The 16,495-nt window shown below is 38.0% G+C and overlaps 1 long non-coding RNA gene across 1 annotated transcript in view; it reads right to left on the minus strand.

Moving 5' to 3' along the window:
- The window catches only part of LOC128316265 (uncharacterized), a 181,957-nt gene that overhangs the window by 123,114 nt on the left and 42,348 nt on the right, over positions 1-16,495 (minus strand). Inside the window, exon 3 of the long non-coding RNA XR_008299869.1 lies at positions 9,924-10,026. This is a non-coding gene — a long non-coding RNA (uncharacterized LOC128316265). The remainder of the gene's footprint in view (positions 1-9,923; positions 10,027-16,495) is intronic.

The raw sequence follows: 16,495 nt of genomic DNA on the forward strand, positions 1-16,495 counted from the left end.
AAGACACATTAGCGGTGCTTTCAGACATGGAAATAAATAATGAAAGGTGTCGACAACAAAACATCATAAATTGTTTAAGGATACATTTTTTTTTATGAAGATCTAAATATATTAGTTATCTAAATGTGAATTATTTTAAAAGATGTGTGAAATAATTGGAGAATATTATAAAATTATTTGTAATACAAAAAAATCCTTGAATATGTCTAATATATGGAGAGGTTTTTTTAAATAGTTTTTTTAAAAAATGTTTATTTATTTATTTTGAGAGAGAGCATGAGCAGAGAAGGGGCAGAGAGAGAGGGAGAGAGAATCCCAATCAGGCCCCGTACTGTCAGCACAGAGCCCAACTTGGGGCTCAGTCCCACAGACTGTGAGATCACGACCTCAGCCAAAATCAAGAATCAAACGCTCAACTGAATGAGCCACCAAGGTACCCCACGTCTAATACATAGAGAGCTTTGCCATGATTTTACATAAATTGAATCCCATAAAAATTACAATTATCTCCAAATTGTTCCATAGAGTTAATGTAATTTCACAAAAATTCTAGACATTGTTTTTGTGTTTTTCCTAGATATTGTTTCCTCAACTGTGCAATCTGTTTGCCAATATATATGAAAAACTGAAGGCCCAAAAATATCCGGATCATTTCCAAAGAAGAAGAAATAGGTTGAGGTAAGGGTAGGAGTTCTCCCTTCACCAAGTATGAAGAATTGACAGAAAGCTATCATGATTAGAATTCCAGAATAGAAAAACACACCATGAAAAGATCAGAGAGCCCAGAAATAGATGAGGCATAAAGGGACAGCTAGGCCAGGCGGCTACGCAGATCCCTGGGAAAAACCTGATCTATTCAATGGCATGCTAATAATTGCTTAACTAGATGTGAAAAACATGAGATATCTATTTTACACCATGCCAAAGTATTCAATTTTATGTGTACTAAAAGACATGACCATAAAAAACAACTTTTCAACCTTTAGAAAAAAATACAGAAAAAAAAACCCCAGAAATATCCTAAGAGGAAACATGCAAAACAAGATTGAAAGAGGAATTTCACAGGAATTTTAAGGACAATTCCATTTGTAAAACCAGTGGACATCTCACAAAGATGCTTGCTCAGCCTCATTAATCATCAGTGAAATGCAGATAGAATCCCAATGAAATATAATCTCACAACCACCAGCTTGGGAATTAAAAAAAAAAAAAATCTGACAATATCAAGTCTTGCTCACTGGTGGGAGTAAAAATTGGCACAGCTACTTTAGGAAACAATTTTGGATTTCCTGTTGAATTTAGAGATGTGCTTAGAGAAATGAGCTTCATGGTGCTGTTATATATCATAAGAATAACTTGCACATATGCGCTAAAAGGCATTCAAGCTTTGTGTCACAAAAAAAATCGAAAACATCTAAACATCCATTGATAGGAAAAATGGACAAATAAATTGCATTATAATTCTACAATGGACCATTATGCATGAATGAACTAAGTACATGCATTGATGAGAGTGATTTAATGCAATGTGGGAGTTTTTTTTTTGTTTTGTTTTTAAAAAGCAAGTCATAGGGGCGCCTGGGTGGCTCAGTTGGTTGAGCGACTGACTTCGGCTCAGGTCATGATCTCATGGTTCACGAGTTCGGGCCCCACGTCAGGCTCTGCACTGACAGCTCAGAGCCTGGAGCCTGCTTCAGATTCTGTGTCTCCCTCTGTCTCTGCCCATCCCTCACTCACGCTCTGTCTCTCTCTCAAAAATAAGTAAACATTAAAAAAAATAAAAGTTACAAAAGGAAAATTACTGCATGATTTCATTTTTTTAAATTTCAAATGTATGTAATATATTACGTGGGGATACACATGAGGTAAACCTTTAATGCAAAGCAAAATAATGATACACACAAACTTAGGACACATTTGTCACCCCTGAAGATGTTTAGCTATGTCATCAGGGCTTCAATAATCTTGGTAAAATTGTTTCTAGTGCTCAGTGGCAGGCATATGGATATCTGTCCTAACTTTCTCCTTTAAACCATACCTCCATCATGTATACTTTCCATTGTAATATATTTGAAATATAATCCATATTTCAGAATTAAGAAACTAATAAATAAATAAGTCTGGAAACTTTTCTTTCTAAAAATGTTGCAAACCACCATTTGAAAATGTTTTCAATGTTTGAGCCTTTAAAAATAGGTATTAGGCATATTTTGAAATATGGGCTAATTGAAAGAAGTGTTTTGGTGCTACAGTCCAGTGAGGAATTGAAGGGTGAATTGAAGAGTATGATATAAAGTAATATATAATAATAAATAATAATAATAAAGTAATATAATGTAATATATTACATACTGAAAACCATACGCCGAAGAGTACAATACGTTATCAATTAGATAGGTCTTTCGTATCTCAAAAAGCAACGCTATTAGTAAACACAGCCTGTCTCTCCTAACTCTTGCTGTTCTACTAGGGAATCAAGTCTAGATCTTATTATTGGGTAACTTTCTGTAACTTGGAGCTGCACAGACGGAATACCTCCTACAGAGGTGACATGTAACCCTGCCATCATACAACATCAGGCCAGAGCAAGCATGGCAGAGATCTCCTCTGCTCCCACCAGTCAGAATGAGAACTGGCCCAGACACCTGGTGTGGTCTGGTGTTTGTCTGCTTCCACAACAATGGTCTGGGAGGCAGATACACTTGCAGGTAATGGGGAATGAAAAATTCAGCATCATCCCCTCTGCAGGAAGGGTCGGAAACTCGTGAAGCTCTGTATCTGTTGCTGAGTCATCCTTCTAATATCCTTTGTGGATGAGAACTTGGGTCACTTCTCAAGGACAGAGAGGACATAGGGGAACAACCTGGACACTGAAAGTGTCACGGCACCCCACAGGAGTGCACGCCCAGTTTGGGTGGGCGTGTATATTGGCAACACCTGGAAATTCATACTTCGCCTGCTACAAATATGCTCTGCTCATTCCAACATTTTGTTAGCCAGACGGGCACAAGTGTTCTTATACCTCGGGGTTCTGTGCAATCAAGACTTCTTAAAAGAGAGAGCTGCCCGGGGAAGTCTGCAGTCTTTGCCGGAAGTACTTGGGAGGCAACCCAAGGCTTCCACCAACCGCAGCTGCAAGGCTGGCCCTCCTCTGTGCAACTTTCAAAGGCACCGGAGCAGCAGGTACCATGTTGGTCCACAAAGTTACAGATGACATTGGAACTAGTAATGACAATTATTATGAGACAAAAAAGGGAAACCATTTTTGGGAAGCTTGATTTATGTGTGTGTGTGTGTGTGTGTGTGTGTGTGTGTTTAATCTTCAGCATGCACCCCAAGCCGCCACCATCACTAGTCAGAGCTACGATTGATGTCATGGCAGAAAATAGACCTTTGGGATTACACTTCCTGGGCTCTTCAGACTAGCGGACTCTTCTGAAAATAAAATAACCTGAAAGCAGTTTTAGGTATACAATGTGATGCAAACTGGATAACATTTTTAATAATTTGGAAACAAAATTACTTTAACAAATACTTTGACATAGTTTACTGGTTTATTTTTTAGAGGTGTGTGTGTAATGGAATATTTGGCCGCAAGGATGGTTTGCAATCATTGGATTAAAAACCATCATTTCATGTGCTGTTATTTAGTTACAGCAGGAGTATTTTTACATAACTAAAATAAATCTTAATTTTAGGGCAGTTTTAGGTTCACAGCAAAATTGAAGGAAAGAGACAGGGATTTCCCAGATACCCTGCATGGCCCCCCGACACACACACCAGCCTCTGTCAACATCCCCCAGCACATGGTCCGCTCGTTACTCTCTATGAATCTGCACTGAGACACCGTTACCACTCAAAATCCATAATTTACACTCGGGTCCGCTCCTGGTGTCGTGCTTCCCTCTTCCCATAGGTTTTCACAAATGTAACTGACGTGCACCCGCCACTGTTGTATCTCACAGAATAACTACGTTGCCCTCAAAACCCTCTGTGCTCCAAGTCCTCATCCTTCCCCCTCTCCCCTCAGCCCCTGGCAACGACCCATCTCTCTGTCGTCTCCTTAGTTTCACCTTTTCTAGAATGTCATAAAGCTGGGTCACCTGTGTGTAGCCTTTTCAGACTGGCTTCTTCCACTTTGTAATTTGCGGTTAAGTTTCCACCATGTCTCTTCATGGCTTCATGTCTCTTCATTTCTTTTTAGCACTGGATAATGTTCCATTGTCTGCATGGACCGTACTTGTGTGTGTGTGTGTGTGTGTGTGTGTGTTTAACCCGTTCATCTACTGCAGTACATGCTTCCAAATTTGGGTAATTACGAACAAAGCTGCTGGAAACATCCACGTGCAGGTTTTATGCAGACACAGGTTTTCAACTTCTTTGAGTAAATACCAGGAGCGTGACTGCGGGATCAGATGGCAAGAGTATGCTTATGGTTTCGTGAGAGACCGTCATGCTGTCTCTGGAAGCGGCTGCACCGTCCTGAATCCCCACCAGCAGTGAGTGAGAGCCCCGGCTGCTCCACACCCCTTGCCAGCACCACCCTTGGTGTTGTCAGTGTTCAGATTTTGAACGTTCTAATCACTGTGTGGTGGTATCTCATTCTTGTTCTATTTAATAGTTTCCTAATGACGTATGATGCTAAATATCTTTCCAGGAGTTTGTTTCCGACCTGTGTATCTTCTCTGGTGAAGTAACTTAACACTATTTTTTTAAACCTCTATATGATGCTAAAATGTCCATGCTCCTTTCTACCAGCACCAATTCTTTACCATTTTACTGAAATAGATATAAACTCATCTTAAAAACACCTTGCTGGGGGTGCCTGGGTGGCTTAGTCGGTTGAGCGTCCAACTCCAGCTCAGGTCATGATCTCGCGGTCCGTGAGTTCGAGCCCTGCACTGGGCTCTGTGCTGACAGCTCAGAGCCTGGAGCCTGCTTTGGATTCTGTGTCTCCCTCTCTCTGCCCCTCCCCTGCTCACACTGTGTGTCTCTCTCTTTCTCTCTCAAAAATAAATAAACAGTAAAACAACGAAAACAAAAAACCTTGCTGGCCTTGTGCTCTTAGAAAGCATGTGCTAAAATCAGAAAATTTATTGTAATTTTTAAAACGTTTAGAACATTTCAATGTTTGATTTAGAACATTTACAGCTCACACTTAATGCACTGAGAGTTAAACATCTTCATATTGCAATCAATTTTTTGACCTTGTCATACCCATGGAAACAACTGTGAAATGCAGATTACAATTCAGCACCAAGATGACCATTCAAGAAAGTGGTTAGATGCTATATTAAAACCAAAATTTGATTCAAAGACTAAATTCTGTTTAAGAAAAAATGGACACCACCCTTCATCCAAACAGTATATTACTATATTCAAGTTCAAATTTTAGAAACAATTCAACCTAAAAATCTGAGGATGTAAACACTCCATTTGAAAAAGAAACAGAGCCAAAATTATAACAATAGTTTTAAAAACCACTGATTGGTGAGTTTTACACCAACTGCTGCATATAGCACAACATCTGAGATGTAATAAAAAATTAGAAGTGGTTCTGCGCACAGTTTCATGGCAGAAACATAATAATGCTTACACATTCCTGTAGAAACCACCTGGCATGGGAATTTTCATCAAGGAAAGGCTGAGCTGATAGCACACAAGGCAGCTTGGGTCGCTAGACCATTTCCAACACTACAGTTCTGGTGCTGTGACATCGGAACCAGACAGAACAAGGCAGGCCTGAGGTCCTCTGCAGAGGACGATACTGTCTACTCTGATGGAGGTCGACGTTGGAGGCCCATAGGTTTTCAAAGGAGGGGATAAGGAAAGAGAATCTCTATCGTTGTGTGCGAATATGCACGCCTGTGTTGATCCAGGTAAGCCTCTCGGAGAATGTTCTCTTCTCTCACTAACTAGTCAGTCAGTCTTTACTCACCAGTCTCATGATTTGGCAAAAGACAGACGCCCACCCATCTGGTGTCCTGCCTAAATTGCCTGGGTTCCAAGCAATCCCGTTAGCCTTTTGGCTGAATGGTTTTCTCTGTTCATGCCAACACCTCTCTGCTCAAAGGCTGAGGGAGACAAGAGTCATTACCTGGAGATGCTTCGGTAAAGACTGTCAGTATGATAAAAATCACTTTCTGTATCTCTCTTGGCGAGTAGATAATTGAGATATCAAACCAAAATATCAAATATTTACAAAACACAAATAGAATGGCCTAGATTGCTAATACAGATTAAACATTTCTGAACAGAAAGGTATGGCTATGCAGCAACCAATGTCATCAGTGGTATTTTCAGGATATAAATCTGATAATGGTGTATATGACAGGTCCAAGGGGAGGAACAGGTGCAGGTGGAGGCAGTTACATCCCCCCTCCCCACCAGGGAAAAGGGCATTACAAACCCAATCCTGCTGGATGCCAGAGGCCAGAACTGCTGTAAGAAACAAACCAACATGCTTGGAACTTTTCATATGTTCCAACAGGGGAAGAGGGGAGCGAGGGTTCTGCAGGACCCCAAACTTCTACCTTGCTGACCAACTGTGGTGGTACACGCTTCTCTGCCTTTTTCTCAGACCGGGTCCCCACCCGACAGAAATAATATGGCCCCCTGTACAGACGGCATTTGTCAATCTCTAAAGTGTGTGACGAATGCATGAAAAGAACAAGTGGCTTCTATAAATTGGCTCCACCCTTCAAACTTATTATCACAATCCTTAGGTATTTCTTTTTCTTCGGATGAAAGGTAGTGGAGAATATAAAGGCATGTATAACATAACACAGTTCAAATTTTACCACACAGAAAACTCAGATAACCTGGAATACTCCTGCCTCTAAAGCGTGGTTCCCGACCCACCACCAACACTCTATCTGTTTCAGTCTAAATACTTCCTAACTCCAACCTTCTTCTTTTTGTTTTTTTGTTTTATTGCCTTTGTCCTAAACTTGGCCATCTCTTTCTCTAGAATTCTGCACTCTCTCTCAGGATATACAATCTAATATGAAATCGTCATAAGAAGGCTTATAGTCTCTAACCCAAGCATTTAGGACTAATCCTTGTTTCCAGAAACCTAGACAAATTGTCCTATCCTTTTCAGATATGATGCTGTCTTATCTAGCATCTGTTTGCACTCTGACAGGCGAAAAGGCTTCTGATTCCTTCCACATAGCCCTCATCTTGTATTCCATTTGAAACTTTCTGGCTTCCTGAGTGAGGGTTCCTGTCCTAAAAACGTGTTTGATATTCCAGGATCATTAGGACCACACCTCTGTATCAATTTTGTCACTTCTCCCTTTCAGAGACAAGAGCCTTACAAATTGTCACCGGCCACAATGGGGACCAGGGGAAGGCATCCCTGATTCTCGGTTCTGCAGTTCGCCTGGACCACCGATAGGATCTTCACACATTGTCCACACAAAATATTCCTCATGGAACGATGCCCTCACCTTTCTACTGGCCCGGAAGGGGAGCCCATCCCTACGAGCTCAGCACCCCGTCAGGGATGAGTACACTTCCAGCTTCTGGTCTAGGATGTGCTCCTCGGGAGAACGCAGCGATGCCCCGCCGTGTTCCGGTGCTAGCAGAAATGGGAGTACCCCAAGGGAAAACATGTTTGGGGAAAGACAGCATTTGGTAGTGGGACATCTGAGCTCGCTGTATTATGAATATTCATCCTAACAGCTATGAAAATATACTCTTAGCCAAGGGTCCCGGAGCCCTGAAAGCTTGTTACACTGCAGCACCATGTGCCTGAGAGAAACTGATCTCTTTATGCTTATTTCTCTCGTTTCAGTTTTCTTGGAAGTTGTGTATGTGGAAACACATGCAATATGTTTTCCATACCTTAAAATCTTATGTTAAGTTTTATTTTGGTTACCCCGTAGACAAAATAGCTGGGTAACTGACCAAAATGTGTCAGAAAATACTACTGAATTTTATTGACCCAAAAGATACCAAAATACTGGCACAAAAATACTACTGAATTTTATTGACCCAATAGATGCCAAACAGTTGCATTCCTAAAAAAAAATCACTTATAAAATCCAGGATGCAAAATGGTTTGGTTGCATTTTCGACTTTCAAAAACTATAGTTTGTTTCCTTTTGTCTTTATTGGTGAGAACATGATGGGAGTTGCAGGAAATAACCAGATGTACGAGGTGATTAACATCAAAATCTTCTGGAATCAAATAGAGTGGTCCTTTCTGCAATCTCTCCAATCAGCGAAAATGTGGCTTTGGCCTCATCTCTAAATCAAGTGAGTATCAAAAGGAAAGCAGGTGACTAACTAATCCTGCACTTCCCAGTGTTGGGAACAGAATCGGAGAGGCGATTCATTCAGTCACAACTACAGAGGGTGTGAAATGAAACGCACTCTGAGCTAGACAGGCCAGGACCCCCCATGGCTTCAAAGGCAATTACCAGCACCTTTTGTTATGAGTCGAATCCTAGCATGAGCTAGGAAACTTCAGGATTTATCACTCAGTTACTCTCCTGCTTAGATTATGTAATTGAATCAGACAGTTTTGAAATGTGCAAGTTAACAAAAATGTGTGTTTATATCTACACCTTTCCCTAAGAGAAAAATCTGAAGGAGTAGGTCCTTGTAGATTAGAACCAATTTTTGTATATCCCCCTTTGACACCCCCTTAATATGCAGGAGGTATTTAGCAGAAGAGAAAATGTGTTGTATGTGTACAAACACAAAAGCACAAAGAGAAAAAAGCGGGGAAATCTCTAAGCTAGAAAAAAGTAAAGGTAAAAAGGAGATAAAATAGCAACACAGTGTTGCATGCATAATAAAAATGATATAAATAGAGTTCTTAATATAGTATGTTAGTAATTTAAATTTTTGTTTCTGGCAGGTTTTAAATGAAGATTTTTAAGTTACTTTTTATTACTTTCATGGTAGAATACAATACAGATGGTCACAGAAAAGTAGAGTTGAAAAGAAAATAAAAAATCAAAAATGATGAAAATGTGCTCTACAGCAAATTTATATTTGTATAACCTCACATATCATTTTATGAATCCTCATGTTCTAATGCAAGGCACGATACCTTTAAAATGTCATTCTTTTGAAAATTCTCTTTCATAAGTTAAGGCCAACCAAAATATGGCATCGTTTTCTTAATAAAATTTGCCTTTTTGCGGGATACACACGTTATTTTAAATATACACACAAACACATACCACCCCCCAACACACAGACTGTTTGTGATACTAAAAACAACTTTACAATCCCACAATATGTGTGATTACTTCAGACATTTTCTGTGAGCATTTCCTGAAAGTCATTTTTACTTGGGTTTTTGTAGCTAATCAAGCTTGCAGAGATTACAATAACCGAAGGTCAAAACTAAGGATTTCATGAGGATAAGGAATAAATCCATGTGAATGATTATGTTGTAACACACAAGATACAAATTTCCAGATTCAGTATGTTCTTATTTGGGCCTACAATTATGTTACCACCAGCTGACGAAAATGAAAAGGACACGCGGTGTCAACAAGGATGGGAAGCCACTGGTACTCTCAAAAATTGGCAGTATCGATGAACACGGAACAAATGCGTACCCTCTGATTGAGTCATTTCACTCCCAGCTACGTACCCAATAGAGGGGAGCGCTTATGTCTGCCAAGAGACCTAATGTTAAAGCAGCATCGTTCACAACAACCCCACAATGGATTCATCCTAAATATACATCCCAGTAGAGGGATAACTAAACGGCTGTAGATAGCAGAAGGAGCATTATCACAGTTGAGGAACAGAGCCAACCACTGTCACTTGTAACGGGATGAGGCTGGCTAACCTAATGTTGAGATCATGTTACCAGACACAAAAGCGTACATTCCTCTCACATGAAATCCCAAACGGGCATAACTATTCTCTTGCCTGGAGGTCAGAACAGTGGTTACCTTGAGGCGGGAGTTAACGACTGGTGGGAGGAAGCCGAGGCCTCTTGGCAGCCCGGAAGTGTTCTTTATCAGGATCGGGGTCACGGTTCCAGAATGCACCTGCCTGGAGAAATCCATCAAGGAAGACCTTAACACCTGCGTGTAGTTAGATTCAGTTATGTATACACATCTATCAATAAAATAAGTGTCTGAAAGAATTCAAACAAAGTATTATGGAGGTTACTGCTGTGTGGTTGAGCTATGATTGCAGGTCATTTCCTTCTCTGTGCTTTTTTGTTTTGGGGGTTTTTTGGGGGGGGGGGTTGGTTTCTTTGTTTTGTTTTGTTTTTTGCTTCTCTCGACTTCCACGCTGAACACATACTACTTTTATAATCAGAAACAACCAATAAGCATGTTTATAAAGAGAAGTTGCCATGGTAGCAGAAATAAAGGCAAGAAGAAAACTTGCACTTTATGCATTTTATAAAGTTCACTCATAGAGTTCAAAGTTCAGTTCAACATGCTTTTGCTCATTTTGTAATTGTTGTTCTTAAGTTTGTAAATGTATAAGCTTATAAATTTACAAGTTTATAAATTTAGGAGTGGCTTACTCTTTAGTCTCGAGAATTCATTTTTTTCTAGTGGGGTATGTTATCTTTCAGCTGGAGGTGTTTGATGGTCTGCAATACACTCATAAAAGCTGTCCAAAGATTTAAGTCTCCTGGCTTCAGGGAGAGATGTCTTCACCGAAGATGAGAAAGGCTGTTCTGTCTCTGCGCGTCACTGTGGTTTGTTAAATTGAGGACAGCTGTGCAGAGGAAACGGCTCCCTAATTAGTACCATGTGTGAAACAAACCAATGGAGGCAGGAAGGGAGCCTGAACAGTGCTAGAACAAAGTTCTAAGACTTCAGGTTGAGCTTCGTGTTTATAGGCGGATATCGGGGACACATCTGTTTCCACCGACTGCATATTCCTTGGGTTCAGAACAACTGATTCCCATTCAGACGTGTCTCCTGAAAAAAGTTTTGCCTTGGTCTGTTGGGGTCTTTGTATTTTTAAATTGAAATGTTTTATTGAGATAATTGTACATTCATATGCAGTCGTAAGAAATATTTTCAGCCACTGTTAATATTTTGCAAAACTACAGTACAATATTACAGCAAGCATATCAACATTCTTTCCGCCCATCGACCTTATTCAGGTTACCTAAGTTGTGCTTGTACTCGCGCGTGTGTGTGTGTGTGTGTGCTTCTCACAATTTTATCCCATGTGTACATTTGTAGATCCACCACCACAATCACGAACTGAACACAAGGATGAGTCATATTGCCCATTGGTAACCATACCTATCTCCCCCTGTCTCCTTCCTCCATCCTTGGTATCCACTAATCTATTCATTTCCAAAGTTTTGTCCTTTCAAACATGTTATATAAATGGAATAATCTGTTTTGTAACATTTTAGGATTGACTTTTTTTCATTAACTCAGCATAATTCCCTGGAGATTCGTCAAATTGTTGCATGTTCCAACAAATTATTACTTTGTACTGCTGAGTAATATTCTACGGAATATTAAGTTTTAGTTTATCTAAAAATCCATTTGATGAAATGTATCTGAACCATTTCCAGTTATTGTGCTACTACAAATAAAATTTCTCTGTACTTCTGTAAACCATTTTATCTGTTAAAATACGTTTTAACTTCTCTGGGATATATGCCTGAGTCCATTACTGACTTTTATGCTAATTGCACGTTTAGGCTTATACAACATTGCCAAATGATTTCACAGTGGGTCGTGCCTTTTTCGTTGCTATCAGCAATGTATGAATACTCCGGTTTCTGTACTTCCTTACCAACATTTGGTATTTTCACTATTTTTTCATTGTAGCTGTTCTAATAGGGTTACAGTGATATCTCACTGCGGTCTTCACTGGCTTATTCCTAATGTCTAGGGATGTTGAAAATCTTTTCTTGTGCTTATTTGCCGTCTCTTCATGTCTTTTGCCCATTTTTGCATTGGGCTGTTTCTTTACTGTTGACTTTTGAGAGTTCTTTCTGCACTCTATCAGTCTTTCAGATATACGGCTTACAATCCTTTCTCGAAGGGTTTACCTTGTTTTTGATCCTCTTCACAAGGGCATTCATACAACAAAAGTTCTTCATTTTGATAAAGTCCAATTTATCAGTTTTTCCTTTGAGAATCGTGCTTCTGATGTCAATTATAAGAACTCTTTGGCTAACTTTTGATCCCCAAAATATTCTGCTATATGTATATTTTTTCTAACAGTTTTATAACTTTACATTTAAGCGCATAATAAATTTTGAGGGTTCATTATTTCTTTTAAGGTATGAGGATTATGTGGAGGTTCTTTCTTTTTGGCTTATGAATGTTCACTTATTCCAATACTGAATAGCTTTTGCACCTTTGTCAAAAATCAGTTAAGCGTTTTTATGTGGGAGGTATTTCTGGGCTCTGTGTCCTGTTCAATGATCTACATACATTCCTCTGCCTATAGCATGCCATTTTGATTACTGTAGCTATACACATAGTAAACCTTTACAGAGGTTAGAGTGATCTCTAGAACAACATTCTTCTTGTCAAGATTGTCATAGTTTTTCTAGGACCTGTGTCTTTACATACAAATTTTAGAACAAACTTGTCTCTGTTTACCAAAACTTTGCCTGGATTTTATAGGAACTGTATTGAATCTATAGCTTAATTTGGGGAAAACACACATCTTTACTATGTTGACTCTTCTGATCCATGAACACGGTATGTCCTCCACTTATCTAGGACTTGTTTGATTTAGTTTAGCAGTATTTTGTAATGCTCAGCACTCAGAACCTTTTTTAAAAGTATTTCATTTCCTTCAAAGTGATAATAAATGATATCATGTTTTTAATATAATTTTAAATGCATATTCACTGTTAATACATAGAAATGTGATTGATTTTTATGTGTTGACCTTGTGTCTTGCAGATTTGCTAAACTAACTTATTCTAGGATTTGTTTTTTTTACATTCCTTGGGATTTTCTATATAGATAATTGTGTCATTTGCAAATAAGAACAGTCTTATTTCTTCTTTTCCAATCTATAAGGTTTCTTTGGTTAAATTTTTTTATAAAATGCTCTTTATCAAGTTGTATTCCTAACTTGCCAAGAAATTTATCATGAATGGTAAATGGGTGTATTATTTTGCTAAACGTTTGTCTACATCAATTAATAGAATCAGATCATTTTCTTCTTCAGCCTGTTGATAAGATGGGTTGTGTTGCTGAATGTTGAGCAAGTTTTGCATACCAGTAGCAAATTCCACTGGATTATGGTATATAAATATTTCTGCATATCGCTGTATTCTACTTCCAAATATTTTGTTGGGGATTTTTGAGAGTTAGTTCATTACAAATATCATTTTTTCACTTTCATTTTTCTAACTCTTTGTCTTGTTTTGGTATCAGGAATATACTAGCTTCAGGAAGTAGGTAGAGAGTTAATATTTCCTCTTCCATTTTCTGGAAAAAAAATGTGGAAAATGGGTGCTAATTCCTCAAATGTCAGATAGAATTCTCCAGTGTTTGAAGATTTCTTTCTTCAAAGCTCTTACATTATAAATTCAATTTCTTTGATGATTATAGGTGAATTCACAGTATCCATTTCATCTTCACTGAGTTTTGATAATTTTGCTTTTTAAAGGATTGTTTCATTTCTTCTAAGTTGGTGAATTTTTGAGCAGAAACTTGCTTGTACTATTCACTTATTACCCATTAATGGCTTCTCGATCTGAAGTGATAGCACATTATATTCCTGATATTGGCAATTTGTGTCTTCCCTGTTCTTCATTTTAGTCAGTCTTGATAGAAGTTTACTAATTTTATTATTTTTAAAGAAATGCCTTTTTATTTAATTTTCTCTATGTTATTTTTCCAATTTGATTTCTACCTTTATCTTGATTATATAATTCCTTCTGATTGCTTTGTGATTATTTTTGTCTCTATCTTCTAGTTTCTTGGGGTAGGAATTTAGACTATTGATTTGATATTGATCCTCTTTTCTTTTTTTAAAAGTTTTTATTTAAATTTCATTTAGTTAGCATACAGTGTAATATTAGTTTCAGGTGTACCATATAGTAATTCAACACTTCCCTACATCACCAAGCTCACAACAAGTGCACTCCTTAACCCCCATCACTTATTTAACCCATAACCCCATCTACCTCCTCTCTGGTAACTATTAGTTTGTTCTCTATACTTAAGAGTCTGCTTCTTGGGTGCCTGGGTGGCTCAGTCAGTTAAGTGTACAACTTTGGCTGAGGTCATGATCTCATGGTTTGTGAGTTTGAGCCCCACATAGGGTTCTGTACTGACAGCTTGTAGTCCAGAGCCTGCTTCAGATTCTGTGTCTCCCTCTCTCTCTGCTCCTCCCTCCTCTTGTGTTCTCTTTCTCTCAAAAATAAATAAACATAAAAAAAGAGCCTCTTTCTTGGTTTGCTTCTCTCTCTCGTTTTTCCCTTTGCTCATTTATGTTTCTTAAATTCCAATTTAAGAATTGAAATTCCATTTAAGAAATTCTTAAATTCCACCTATGAGTGAAATCATATAGTATTTTTCTCTGACTTACTTCACTTAGCATAATACTCTCAAACTCCATCCATGTCATTGCAAATGGCAAGATTTCATTCATCTTTATGGCTGAGTAATATTCCGTGTGTGTGTGTGTGTGTGTGTGTGTATACCACATCTTCTTTATCCGTTCATCAGTCAATAGACACTTGGGCTGTTTCATAATTTGGCTATTGCAGATAACGCTGCTATAAATATCAGTGTGCGTGTATCCCTTTGAATTAGTATTTTTGTATTCTTTGAATAAATACCTAGTAGTACAATTGCTGTATAGTAAAGTAGTGCTATTTTTAACATTTTAAGGAAACTCCATATTGTTTTCCACAGTGGCTGCACCAGTTTTCATTCCCACCAACAGTTCAAGAGGGTTCCCCTTCTTCACATGCTTGTCAACACTTGCCATTTTTGAGTTTTTGATTTTAGCCATTCTGACAGGTGTGAGTGACATCTCATTACAGTTTTCATTTGCATTTCCCTGATGATGAATGATATTGAGCATCTTTTCCTGTGTCTGTTGGCCATCTGGATGTCTTATTTGGGAAAATGTCTATTCGTGTGTTATACTCATTTTTAATTGCATTATTTGTTTTTGGGGGTGTCGAGTTACATAAATTCTTTATATACCTTGGATACTAACCTTTACTGGACATGTCATTTGCAAATATCTTCTCCCATTCACTAGGTTGCCTTTTAGTTTCGTTGTGAAAAAGCTTTTTATTTTGATATAGTCCCAATAGTACATTTTTGCTTTTATTTCCCTTGCCTCAGAAGATATATGTAGAAAATGCTGCTGTTGCCTCAAGAGACATATGTAGAAAATGCTGCAATGGCCAATGTCAAAGAAGTGCCTGTGTTCTTTTCTAGGATTTTTACAGTTTCAGGTCTCATATTTAGGTCTTTTGTCCATTTTGAATTTATTTTTGTGTATGGTGAAAGAAAGTGGTCCAGTTTCATTCTTTTTCATGTGGCTGTCCAGTTTTCCCAACACCATTTGTTGAAGAGACGATCTTCTTCCCTGCTTTGTCAAAGATTAATTGACCATAGAGTTGTGTGATATTGTTCCTCTTTTCTAATGAAACAATTTAGTGCTATAAATTTTTCTCTTATCACTGCTTTAGCTGCATCCCACACACGTTGATATTTTTGTATTTTCATATCTATCCAGGTATAAGCATTTTTAATTTCTTTGTGATTTCCTCTTTGACATGTGTGTTGTATAATCTTCACATATAGAGATTTTCCTGTTGTATACCCTTTAATGATTTCTAGCTGATTCTCCTATGGTCAGAGGAAATTTTCTGTGGGACTTCAATTCTCTTAAATATGTTGAGGTTTGTTTTATAGTCCAAGATATGACTGATTTTGGTAAATGCTTCATAGGCCCTTGAAAACTGTGTGTATTCTGCTATTTTTGTATGGAGTGATATACATGTCAACTAGATTCTGTTGGATAGTGTTAGTGTTGTGATGCTGATTTCCTCTCTAATAGTTCTAAAAAGTACAGATAGAGAGGTTTTAAAGTACCAAATATAACTGTGGAATTATTTCTCTTTTCAGCTCTATCAGTTTTTGCTTCTGGTATTTTGAAGTTCTGTTGCTTAGTGCACACACTTAGAATTTCTATGTCTTCCTTCTGAATGAATCCTCTTATCATTATATATTACCTCTCTTTGTCTCTAGTAATTTCCCTGGTTTCAACTTGACTTTTTCAAATCCTAATATAGCCATACCTACTTTTTGTTGATGATGTTTACATGACACATCTTGTTCCATGTTAAACCTACTCATGTCATTAAATTTTAAATGTGCTTCTTCTCACCTCCATATCGTTTTTTTAAATCCACTCCACCGGTATCTATTTTTTGATTAATGAACTTATATGATTTACATTTAAGATAATTATTAATATATTAACATTAATGTCTCTCATTTTATTAATTGTTCCCTGTTAGTTTTTCCTGGTTCTTGTTCCT

Source organism: Acinonyx jubatus, chromosome B4 (genome assembly GCF_027475565.1).
Source record: "Acinonyx jubatus isolate Ajub_Pintada_27869175 chromosome B4, VMU_Ajub_asm_v1.0, whole genome shotgun sequence".
Taxonomy (NCBI): Eukaryota; Metazoa; Chordata; class Mammalia; order Carnivora; family Felidae; genus Acinonyx; species Acinonyx jubatus.